The sequence below is a fragment of the Triplophysa rosa genome, linkage group LG2, assembly GCF_024868665.1.
Source record: "Triplophysa rosa linkage group LG2, Trosa_1v2, whole genome shotgun sequence".
NCBI classification, from domain to species: Eukaryota; Metazoa; Chordata; class Actinopteri; order Cypriniformes; family Nemacheilidae; genus Triplophysa; species Triplophysa rosa.
In genome coordinates, this window is record NC_079891.1 from 33,657,231 (window position 1) to 33,669,831 (window position 12,601).

The window sequence follows — 12,601 nt, forward strand, 5'->3', positions numbered from 1 at the left end:
TTGTTCCAAAGCAGCTTTACAGGAGAAAATAAGAAAAACTGAAAAACACAAAAAAGGTAAAAAACAGCACAGTGCATGGTGTTTATAGAACAATCAAGATTATTCTAGTAAATAATATCTAATAAATGCAGTCTCCCGGTGGTTTATTTAGCATATTTTGCATTAAGTGAATGCTTGGCTGAAGAGATGTGTCTTTAATCTAGATTTAAATTGGGAGAGTGTGTCTGACCCTTGAACAGTATCGGGAAGGCTATTCCAGAGTTTAGGTGCTACGTATGAGAAAGCTCCGCCCCCTTTGGTGGATTTAGTTATTCTAGGTGTTATCAAAAGTCTGGAGTTTTGAGATCTTAGAGAGCGTGATGGGTTGTAGTGTGATAGAAGCTCTGTTATGTAGGTAAGGGCTAAACCGTTTAAGGTGTTATAAGTGATTAAAAGAACTTTAAAGTCAATACAATACTTAATGGGTAACCAGTGAAGGGTTGTGAATGTTTCCAAGGGGCAGCATGTATATGGAGAATAGCAAGGGTCCTAAAACCGATCCCTGGGGTAATCCATAATTTACTTGCATTAGATTTGATGATTCCCCATTTAAATGGACAAATTGATGTCTGTCCGATAAGATCTGAACCATTGTAGTGCATGTCCCTGAATACCGGTATAATTGTGTAAGCAATCTAGAAGTATTTTATGGTCTACAGTATTGAACGCAGCACTAAGGTCAAGCAGGACTAGGAGTGAGATGTTACCTTTATCTGATGCTATAAACAGGTCGTTTGTAATTTTAACGAGCGCAGTTTCAGTACTATGATGCGGTCTAAAGCCTGACTGAAATTTTTCGTGTATGTCATTATTTTGTAAGAAAGAGCACAACTGAGTGGACACTACTTTTTCGAGTATTTTAGACAGGTAAGGGAGATTTGAAATCGGTCTATAGTTTCCTAGTTCATTGGGGTCTAAGTTTGGTTTCTTGATAAGAGGCTTAATGACGGCCAGCTTAAAGGGTCCTGGGACATAGCCTAGATTAATTGACGAGTTGATAATGTTATAAATGGGCTCAATTGCAACGGGTAATAACTCTTTTAATAATTTAGTTGGTATGGGGTCTAATAAGCAAGTTGTAAATTATTAACAATATTCAATATTCTGAAATGTGTTGCGGGTTTATTCTACACTTTCCATCTCAACGTCTGTGTGATTCTGTTGCTCTGCAGTGCTGGACACATCACTTCTGATTTTATCTTCTAAGATACTTACAATGTCTTGCCTGCCTTTTACTCGAGCTTTGATGTTTGGGCGTATTCCATCACACTCCTAGTTTTAGCTTCTTTCTCTTGGTACAAATAGCCACCGGTGTGAATACCGATCAGCTTGCCATCTGCATCAAAAACCGGAGAGCCAGAAGATCCGTGAAAGAAACAAGAGTTATAAGTGATCTGGTTCTTATGAAACCCCCATTTCTCCTTCAAAGACTGTTCTGAAATAACATGCTAATATTGAACATTTACAGATAGGTCTTTCTTCATTCTCTTTTCGATGTTCTATCCCAATGAAAAAACACTATTAAAGCTTTCTTTAAAACCAATTCAGTTCTCATTATAACCATTGAACCCATTAGTTTTTTTTTTTTTCGGCTGGAATGTGATGCACATTATTATCAGCACAGAAACAGATTTTAAATTCCCCACCACAGTGAGTTTTCCATGCGCTCCAGGATCCAAAAGTTATCAGAGATGCGTCTTATTCTCACAGAATGATCTGTGCAGTTCAGCAGCATCTGTGACGTCCAGATCACCGTGTCAGCAACAGCATTCAATGACTGTCAATGCACAGAAAATCATTACTGTGTAATCACATTGCTATCACTTTGTATGAGTCAAAAAGTGTTTCAATTATGTTTATTGTTTGGTGTTTAATGTTATTATATTCTGGTTCAGAAAGATGTGTTGATAATATAAATGCTTTTAAACTCAATGCTATTATATGGATACTTTATATAAACGAAGAGCTTCATCCACAGGTCATTCGTGGAAATGCTTTTGAAGAATATTAGGACAGCATCCATAAATACCTGACAGTACCAATACAACTCACCCCTGATAGAACGTATTGCAGATGAGCAAACTATGTATTTAAGATGTCTTGCAGATGTAAATGCAGACGTCAAATAGACGTAAACCAGATGGACTGTGCTATCTGGGACAGATCTCATGAATGAACGTAGTTAAATGTTTACATTTTACCTTCATTATTACATTAATTGTTTTGCATTTAATTGTTTAATTCTACGTGTAAAATTTAAATGTGTAATACATATGTACATTTATAAAAAATATATAGTCTATAAATACTAAATACATAAAAATGTATGTGTGTCTTATTAGGTAAATTTAGCAAAATCGCAAAGGCTCATTAACATGCCCATCCTATTTTTATTTGATGTACTCGTTACTGGTATCACATACATTACAAATTGTTATTATTAGTTTTGTTAGGCTTTCTTGAATTTTGTTACTTAATTTCATTCTTCTACGTCGACCCTTTCTTTTATTTGACCTTTATTTTTACGCCGGAAGAATCGTCAATGGCGTCGGTCAGGTGATTTTCGGCGCCATGTTTGAATATACGCACGCGCAACCATTGAGCGTCATCATTTAACGTCAAAAGTAACATGCCATGGACTACTTTTACGATTCTTGAATGACAGATGGTTGGTTACTTTTAAGACGTTGTAAAAGCGCAGACTTTAGGTTTTGGATGACATGACGGTGAGTAAATAATTTATTCGAGTGTAGCAAGTACTATCACTGTAAATCACATTAACACTCGTGTGATTCCGTGAAAAACCACTAGATGTCAGCAAATGAACGTAATCACGAGGCTTGTTGAGGTCGAGGAGAGAGGGTTGTTAATCCTTTGGTTGTTTAGACAGATCGATACGGTCTTTGCTTTTTACCTGGCCGATGATAACGTGATTAATAGGTTTGAATAACCAAAGTGGTATGAATTGAGCAAGGTGGGATTTTCGTGCCTTCTGCGCATGCTCAGTAGCTACAGCGAGCTGAAAGTGTGTTGCTGGTTGTGTTCATTGTCTGGTTGAATTGCTGGCCATTATAAGAAACATTAACGTTTCTTATCCGATTGCAGAGACCTTTTCTTTTGTGTTTTTTTTTTTATATCCTTTTTATTTCTTTATTTTTTCTTTATCATTATTCTTTTTGTGTTTTTTGTTTGTGTTTTTTTTTTTTTTTGGTTTTTTTTTTATTTTTATATTTTCTTTTTTTTTTTTTTTTTTTTTTTTATTTTTTTTATTATTTTTTTATTTTCTAATTTTTTTTTTTTTTTCATTTTTTTTTTTTTGATTTTTTTTTTTTTTTTCTTTTTTTATTTTTTTTTTTTTTTTTTTTGTTTTTTTTTTTCAGTTTTTTGTTTTTTTTCTTGTTTTTTTTTTTTATTTTTTCTTTTTTTTTCTGTTTTTATTTATTTTTTTTTTTTGTATTTTTTTTTGTCATTTTTTTTATTTTTTTAGTTTTTTTTTTTTTATATTCTTTTTTTTTGTTTTGTTCTTGCTTTTTGTTTTTTTTTTTTTTTTTTTGATTTTTTTTAATTTTTTTTTTTGTTTTTTTTTTTTTTTTTTTATTTTTTTTTTTTTTTTTGTTTCTTTTTTTTTTTTTTTTTTTTTTTTCTTAAGTTTATTTTATTTTTTTTTTCTTTTTTTCTTTTTTTTTTTTCTTTCTTTTGTTTTTTTTTTTTTTTTTTTTTATTTTTTTTTTTTTTGACTGTTTTTGTTATTTTTTTTTTTTCTTTATTTTTTTTTTTTTTTTTTTTTTTTTTGTTTTTTTTTTTTTTTTTTTTGTTTTTTTTATTTTTTTTTTTTTCTTTTTTTCTTTTTAATTTTCTTCATTTTTTTTTTTTCATTTTATTTTTTTTTTTTTTTTTTTATTTTTTTTTTTTGTTTTTATTTTTTATTTTTTTAATGTTTTTTTTTTTTTTTTTATTTTTTTTTTTTTTTCTTTTTTTACCTTTATTTTTTTTTTTTTTTTATTTTTTTTTTCTTTTTTATTTTTTTTTAATTTTTTTTTTTTTTTTTTTTATAATTTTTTTTTCTTTTGATTACTTTATTTTTTTTTTTTACTTTTATATTAGTCTTTTTTTTTTTTTGTGTTTTTATTTTTTTTTTCCTTTTTTTTTGTAATTTCTTTTTTACTTTTTTTTTTATGTTTTTTTTATTTTTTTTTTTGTTTTATTTTTTTGTTTTTTTTATTTTTTTCTGGTTGGACGGGGCTTTGTTCTTGAATGTTAAAGTGTGTCTACATATTTCAAAACGGCAAAGAAAAAGTTGTTCCATTTCAAGCAACTTCATCTCTTTAAGTGGAATGACCTTTGCACTTCATCTCAATGAGGTGGATTGAGGGAGAAATGCCGGCTCATGTTTGCGTCTAGTCATTCTGTTTGTTCATCCATCATATTTAGAGAACAGATGTGACCCATTGATACAAACACACACACGGCTCTGAGAGGTTTGATTTGTTGACCTCTGTCTGTGGATTTAGTTGCATTTTGGATTCTTTTCTCCCGCAGAAGTATTGAGGATGATTTATGATGGTAAATTAAATGCGTTTCTTTGACACCGCTGCTTTGACTGTAAACAACACTATTATCACGACCATCAGAGAGCATTTCAGGAGTTATTGCTGTACTTTGTGAGACTATTGAGATACTCCGATTGTAAGTGAGCGTTGTATGACGTATCCAACAGATCAACACGAGGAAAGTGAATATGGCTTTATGGGAAAAGGACTCAAGTAAAAGTTTCAAAGTTACTGGTGTACTTCATGTAGGTTGTAATGTGAAGCACAAGTGAATGGTGTAAATGATAGTGCAGATAATTATAGTGACGGCAGGGTGCAGGTCTCTTAGCATGGCGATATGACTACAGGTATGAGTTCTGCTCCATAACCTTTGACTTTAATAATAAAATGGATTCTTTAGCCTTTATCTCGTTCAGATGTTCTGCGGGTTGGTTTCTCGTCCGCAGTAGATGTTTCTCATTTGATAGGAAACATCTACTGGGTTCAACTTTTCCTTTTCAGGAGTGACGTGTCAAGTCTGTTGGCCGTCTGAAAAGTCTCATGGTGAACCTCAGGACTTCTGGCCTGAGGCTCTATAATATCTGCTGTGAGAGTTTGAGACGGGAATGAGTTTGTCTGAGTTGTGTTAGATAAGAGACCGACAGAGATGACACTTCCATCAGGAGACCAGATTACTTTGAAGAAAAGAGTCAGATGAAATGATCCTCGATCGTACCTGTGACACGATCACTATAATGTGGGCCAATCTGAAGCTAGGAGTTCCTCTCTCGGTTCATGCACATGTTTCCGTCCCAGTTGTTTCTTTACGGATTAACAGAACAGTGATATTGTGTAGATTGTGAAAAGCAGTGATGTATCAGACAGGTTTTAATCGTCATAAGTGTTTGTGTAAAGCTGGTTCAGACACACACTCGTCTCTCCATTGCACTCTCCTGTGACGCTTGTAATGTTTCTAAACGCACATGCTCTGTCTGGTCTCTTCTGTGCACCGGAAACAAGAACTTCCAGAACTTTCTCTACATCCACTGCCACGATATGGTACGACACGGCTATTTCACAAGACGGTAACAATGAGAACACTGCTTTTCTGTTTAATGTAGTCCACAGATATCTGTGTAATGATGGTTTTATTGGATTCTTGGTCTTGTGGATTTTCCACAACATGGTCAGAATGAATAAGCGCTATCATTTTTAATCACGTTGTCTATGTTTTCTTTCAGACCTGCTTCATATAAAATGAGTGTAATGTTAAATTGTGAACTTGGAGAAAAAGAGTGCTATCTGTTGTTCTCATTTTTTTTAACAGAATAGACTGTTTTACTTTTTTGTAACATGTTCAATGGTACAATAGCTAGATGCTGAACAGTGAGAAAGTGATTTGTTGAGATAAAACATGGCTTTAGAAACACTTAACTCGAGAACCTCTTTGCATTGCCTGATGGGTAATTTTTGTCATTTCCATAGTGTTGATGGAGAAATTTTGATTTAAAGCCTATAAATGTGATGTGTAGTTGTTTGTTCTGTAATTTAGTGGCAAAACTTTGCCTTTTAGTGAGTAATTGTTGTAAAGAAATGCACTGCACAAGTTTAATCTCATGAGTGAAATTAAAACACACATGTGTTTATCAGCCATCTGCGTCCGGTGGTGATAACATACATCCAAACTGTGTTTAAAGACATTTTCAATTTGTTATATTCGGTTTTATTTTTATGCACGTTTGCCAGTGTGAATTGTTGCAAAGCAGATTTACAGGAAACATGTTTGAGAACAGTATGCACAAAATAAAAAATATTGAAATTAAACTAAATATGTTCATATACTAATATATTGCACATAAAACAAAATTTTGCTCTAAGGAATTTGCATAAACTAGTTGTATAATATTATATAATGTATAATATAAGCCTTCATGCGGGTAAAGTAATTCCATATCAAACAGCAAACGTGAACTAAAAAACATCATAACTTGAAAACCATAAACATAAATATTTAGTTTTACAGCGTCTATGAAGAAAACGGCTCTTACTACTTTAAGCACAAGTTCGAAGCACTGATAACATCTCGTTAGGACATTATGACGTCATCGCAGGGGCTATATAAAGACGCGCTGGGTCTCGTGTCTTCAGTTCTTCAGTGACGATCGCAGCGTTCGGCGAGATATCACTTGAGCACGGACCGAAGTCAACACTTCGCTACAAGAATTGTCGAGCATCTCCGAGGAAAGGATGAGCCGCAGTCTGCCAGGTTCGTTACTAATTATTAACTTACATAAAGCTTTGATAACATTGAAGACCGTTTGGGTCGTGTAATCGTGGAGTTCGGAAATGTTTGGCTTTTTTAAAAAACATTAAGTGTAACTGCCGCGCATTGAACATTAGCGTAATATGCTAACTTTATTTCGGTTAACTTGAAAGTACAATGGACATTTTAACATGTGTAAGTCCATTTAATTTTAAAATACCGATGGCCAAACTGCTTATATGTGTCGTGTTGCGCTATTTTGTTAAGAAATGCCGTTATCACCATTGCCACAATATTATCCCAAATAAGTCTTAAGGTGCGCGTGGCCCATTTTGTTACAGTTTTTATTATGTGTCCAGTTTAACTAATTTATTGTTTGCGAAGCAAAAATACAAACATGCCGAGGATTTATTTTCTTTGAATCCCTTCATATATGAATTATGCCAGCCCCTGTCAGTTTTTCCATTTGTTGTTTAGGCTCTTAAAACAAGATTTTTTGCACGTTTTCCAAATATATCTTTTCATTTGAGTAAAGCTTATTTTAACTCTTTCAAACACCTGTAAATAAAGAATAACCCAATACATTATAATCAACTGTATGCTTGATACATTTAGCTTGTTTGTCAGTTTGTTCAATTCAACGTTGTAAACTAAGGCTGTAAATGATTGTCATGCCTTTATTTTGATGTTTAGTCAAAGTGTTTTTCTCTCTTTTTTTAGAAGAGCAACCAATGAGGAGAGGCATATGTGCCTTCTTCAGAAGGAAACTGCAGGCTTTTAAAGGAGCCGAGAGGAACGGAGGGCCTGGTGAGCCAGTCGTGGCCGAACCCCAGCCTGAGGTTGATTTGACCAGGCCGACTAAAGGTGAGTCCACGTGTAATGATACATTGTCATTGTATTTATGGGATTCATTTAGGACAATTAGCATTGTGTATATTTACATTTATCTTTTGTGTGTTTTTCAGTTCCATTTCATTCCATGTATGATCTGCATGGCAAGAAACTGCACAATGGATCTTTTGTGGCAACTCGGCGATCCGATGGCCAAGAAGTAAGTTTAATTCTCCTAGCAGTGTACACTGAATAAAGCATGTCGAAAAAACATTGATTAATATTGAAATATGACTTAGTCAAAATGCTATGAAATATGAAAATATTCTTTAAGGATTTCGTGTGTTTGTTGAGGTGCTGATTCAGAGCGCTGCTATGAATGTTTATATACGTCATGTGTGCGCTGTGAGTTGGTGATGTACTGGAAGAGATTTTATAAACGTACGCAAGCGCAAGTTTAAGTTTCATCAATTTACAAATGCTTGATACCTTTTCTCTTTGCAGGTCTTGCTCAATGTTTTTCCCAGGAAGCTGAAACACAAAGTTTTTTTTGTAAGTTGAAAAGACTGCACAAGATTCAAAGAAATGTGATTTACGGGGGTCCAAAAGGAAAACCTGGACATGAAAACGAAGGTTTTCGTTTGTGAAAATACATAGTAATGCAATGCTTGTCATAATTATGAAGGACGAGTGTTTATTAGAAACTCATTCAAATTCAAAATCTTTTAAGTTCGAAGCACGTGTAAAGTAAATTTTTATTAGTTAGACTTTTGCACCCCGCTGTATCTTAATACAAATACTTCATAGAAATGAAAGATTGTTAGCTAACCATTTTTGTTCATCGTTTCTCTAGCCTGGGTACGGGAGCACCATTGACAAGAGAGTGGCCTGGAATGTGCTGCTCTCAGGACGAGAGAGAAGCCAGCATGTGCAACAGTTGCATCGCTGGTTCGAGGAACCAAAAAAAATCATCCTGGTGTATGAAAATCTCTCCATGAGCTTGGAGAAATACATCTAGAAGAGTGGTGGTCAACTGCGTGAAGCCGAGGCTCGGGGCCTAGTCAAACAGGCGGCTGATGGAGTTAAACACTCCCTGGACCACGGCATATTTCACGAGACGGTCTTCGACACAAACTTCTTCATAGAAGAGAAGACCAGAACGCTGAAATTAAGCCTCTCCGGCGATGTGAAGCGCATCACCAGTGTCCATGAAATCAGACAATTCAAGGGTAAGCGTGAGCACTTGTGTGCTGTGATGACATGTGATCTGTTCAGAAAGTTTCGAACATTATGTACGGCGCATCCAAGCTTATTGTTGCAACAATAACACGCTGCTGGAATTTACTGTGGGTTGGGTGCCATGACACGTCCAATAGATATTCTCCAATCCAACAAGACACCGATATCTCGCTGTTGGGCTAAACCGTGAAAATCTCTTAACTATGTTAACAGGACGAGCCACGGTCCTTCAAAACCTGGAGACAGACAGATCCTATGCAGAATTCAAATCTGTTTGGTATCTCGGCGAACTGGCGTATGAGATGATTCATGGCCACGAGAATGAAAAGGGCAAAGAACCCAAGCTGGACTCCAGTTTATCCAGAGGTGAGAAACACACACAACAACATTAGTGTGCCACACGAAGAGAACATGAGATGCATAACTGATGCACTTTCTGTAAATTCTCTCTCAGAATGCCGTGACTTCATCAGCGAGTGCTTGAAGAGAAATCCACTGCACAGAATGAGTCTGAAGGAATTGATGGCACATGAGTGGATAAACGGAGTCGAGGAAGGTAAAGAATAATATAATATACAGTTTAACATTGAACATCTGAAACCATGAATGTGAAACACCAAGAAGTCTTGTCATTCGTGACCCTGTCTGTGTAATCTAGCCTAAAGTCTTAATAACGTAATGATGACATCGAGAGCATCAAAGTTTGATTTCAAGCATTAATTTCAGTGTGTTTTATCTGTGACATGGTTTGCAGGCCCATCAGACCCAGACGTGTCTGAGCCCGTCCCACGTCCATTTCATCTGGGACACACGGCTGAGGTCGAGTTACCTGGGCCAACTACAGGTGAGGCCACTTTCAGTGATACATTGTCATTGTATTTTTATTTATTTGATTATAAATAAACTGTTAGAAAAAGGTGACCCTGCCAGTCAAACCCCAGCTAATGTCACTGTTATGGGAATTAATTTAGGACGATTCACATCGTGTATATTAACATTTTCCTTTTGTATATTTTTTAGCACCACTTGATTCCACGTGTCAAGTCAATGAAAAGCAGCTGTTCGAAGGAGCTTTTATGATGACTCGAAAATCTGCTGGCGGAAGAGTAAGTGTAATTTTTCACATGCTTTATTTTTTGAGCCCTAACACATAGATCAACGTAGACTGGATAAAACAAGAACAAAATAGCGTTTTGATTAATATTGAAATGTGACTTAAATGCTATCAAAGATGAAAATATTTGTTTCTTCCTTGCTATATTTTTAATTACTTGCAGTTGTTGAGGTGCTGATTCAGAGCACTGCTATGAATGTTTATATATGTCGTGTGCGGATTGAGTTGGTGATGTACTAGAAGAGGTCCTGTTAAACAAATTTTCTCATTCAGCACAAATTTATACAATATACACAAGTGCAAGTTTAAGGTTTATCAATTTACAAATGCTTACGTACCTTTTCTCCTTGCAGGTCATCATAAAAGTTCTAAGCCAGGATGCCAAAGGAGCGATGCATTCCTTGTGTAAGTTGAAAAGATTTGACAAGATTTAAATAAATGTAATCTACAGTGGGGTCCAAATATCGCACTGAAAATCTGAGGAAAACCTGGCCAAAAATACATAGTTTTGACAATGTAATGTCGTAATTATAAAGGACAAATGTTTATTAGTAACATATAAATATTTCTGGAATAACACATTATATATTTCACACACATTTAAATAGGAAACATTTTGTTTCTCAAATTGATATATTCATAATACGATTGATAATTCTCTATTAAATTAGAAGGATTAGAAATATAGTATTTTTAATTTTTTTAATAGTAATTTTAATTTTGGTCTTTTGAACCCCACCGTATCTTAATACAAATGCTTCATAGATGAGCTTTTGTAGTCAGCTAACCACTTGTTGAATATTTCTCTAGCCTGGGTTCAGGAGGACTGTTGACATTCAACCAACCCAGCTGAAAACAAGGATAGGTAATCGTGCCACCCAATTCACGAAGAAACATTAGAAATAGCATTTTTTTATATTTTATAGTATTTTTATTAGTTGGTTCAGAATTTCTGTGAATGCGGTTTTCACTGCCTGCATTTAAAAAAGTATGTAGTAGTATGTAGTATGTATAGAAGTAAACTGATTTTTTTTGTAGTAGGTAGTGGTATTATGTAGTAGTAGTAGTAGTAGTGGTGGTAGTATGTGGTAGTAGTGGTAGTAATAGTAGTGGTGGTGGTGGTGGTGGTAGTAGTCGTAGTCGTAGTTTGTATGTTAGTAGTAAAATGTAATTTGTACAGAAGCAAACCGAATTTTGTAGTAGTGGTATGTATGCTGTAGTTATGCTGTGTTCACACCAGAGCATGTGAGTGGAGCTGAGCGGTGAGAATTTCCGCTCACGTGGGTGTTCGCTCTACCGCTCCAAGTTTCACCAGACCGCTCCGCTCAGTTCCGCTCCCCGCTCACCTACAATTTCATCCCGCTCCGGTGAAATCACTCCACGTTCGCTCAAATGTAAAATTCCTCTGCATGCCTAACACCTGCCATTTTCAACCAAAGCCTTACCCCTCGTTTACACCGCACGCATCTGAGGCACATTATGGCTCTGACGCGGCTACCGCAACTGATAGCGGTCATTCTAGTCTATGCTTGTGTTTACACCAGACGTTTCACAAGCGTCCCAGAAGCGGCTCTCCTCGCTGCTTCGCTAAAGATAGGCACAAGTCCGCTGTCATGCAGTTAATGTAGAAATGGTAAAATGAAAAAATAAAAAAATAAAAAAAGTGCTCGCAGCGTTTGGTTATAAATAGCAGCAGAACGCCATGACTTCGCGCAGGAAGGCAGCCCAGGAAACATAGGCAGCGTAACGGAAGTCTATTTAAATTATAAACCGAAAGCGTCTTTGCAATAACTAATCACATATTTAAAAACTACAATACTAATTTCTCGATAGAAATGCAATCAGAAGTTGTTGAAAGAGAAAATTAAACTTATTTATACAAAACTATCCTTGACGGGCGTTTCGGCCGCCATTTAATTTTTTCAAGCTTGAGCCTTCTCGACTAATCACGTTACTCGCATGTTGTTATGGAAACGACCGGTCTCTGTCATTGGTTAGCTGTGAAAAAGGAGCTTGACAGTTTTTCAGAAAAGTTGAACTTTTTTCAACCTCAAGACGCTTTAAGCTGCAGAAAAAGACACCGGCGCTGGCATTTTAAAAATCACAATACACTACATTAAAGAGCGGCGATATGCTGTTTGCACTTTCTCGACAATGTGTTGCTGTATTACGAACACTTTGATTTTAAATGCAAGTGACAGTTAAATACGAGAGGCAGAGGGCTCGCGCACACACATGGAGCTCATCGGATGAGAGAGAGTTCATGTGAACACGGAAGATGAGGATGTGCATGCGGCTACGCTCCACTCACACCAAACAAGTCAGGAAGGAGAGAAGACACATCCACTAGTTATTCGATCACAGATACTGTCATTAGCACGGATGGATAAAACAAAGTGACGCCAAAAATACTTGGGCGGCCATAAATATACCTGGGGGACCACTCAAGTAAATGCATTGTATGGGAAATGCTGTAGATGTCAATGAGCTCTTATTTGTTGTGTGGAAGGCACTGTTAATGCAAATAGTATATAGAATAAAATGAGTTTGTGTCTTTGCATTGACTTTGCAGTGTTTCCCATACAA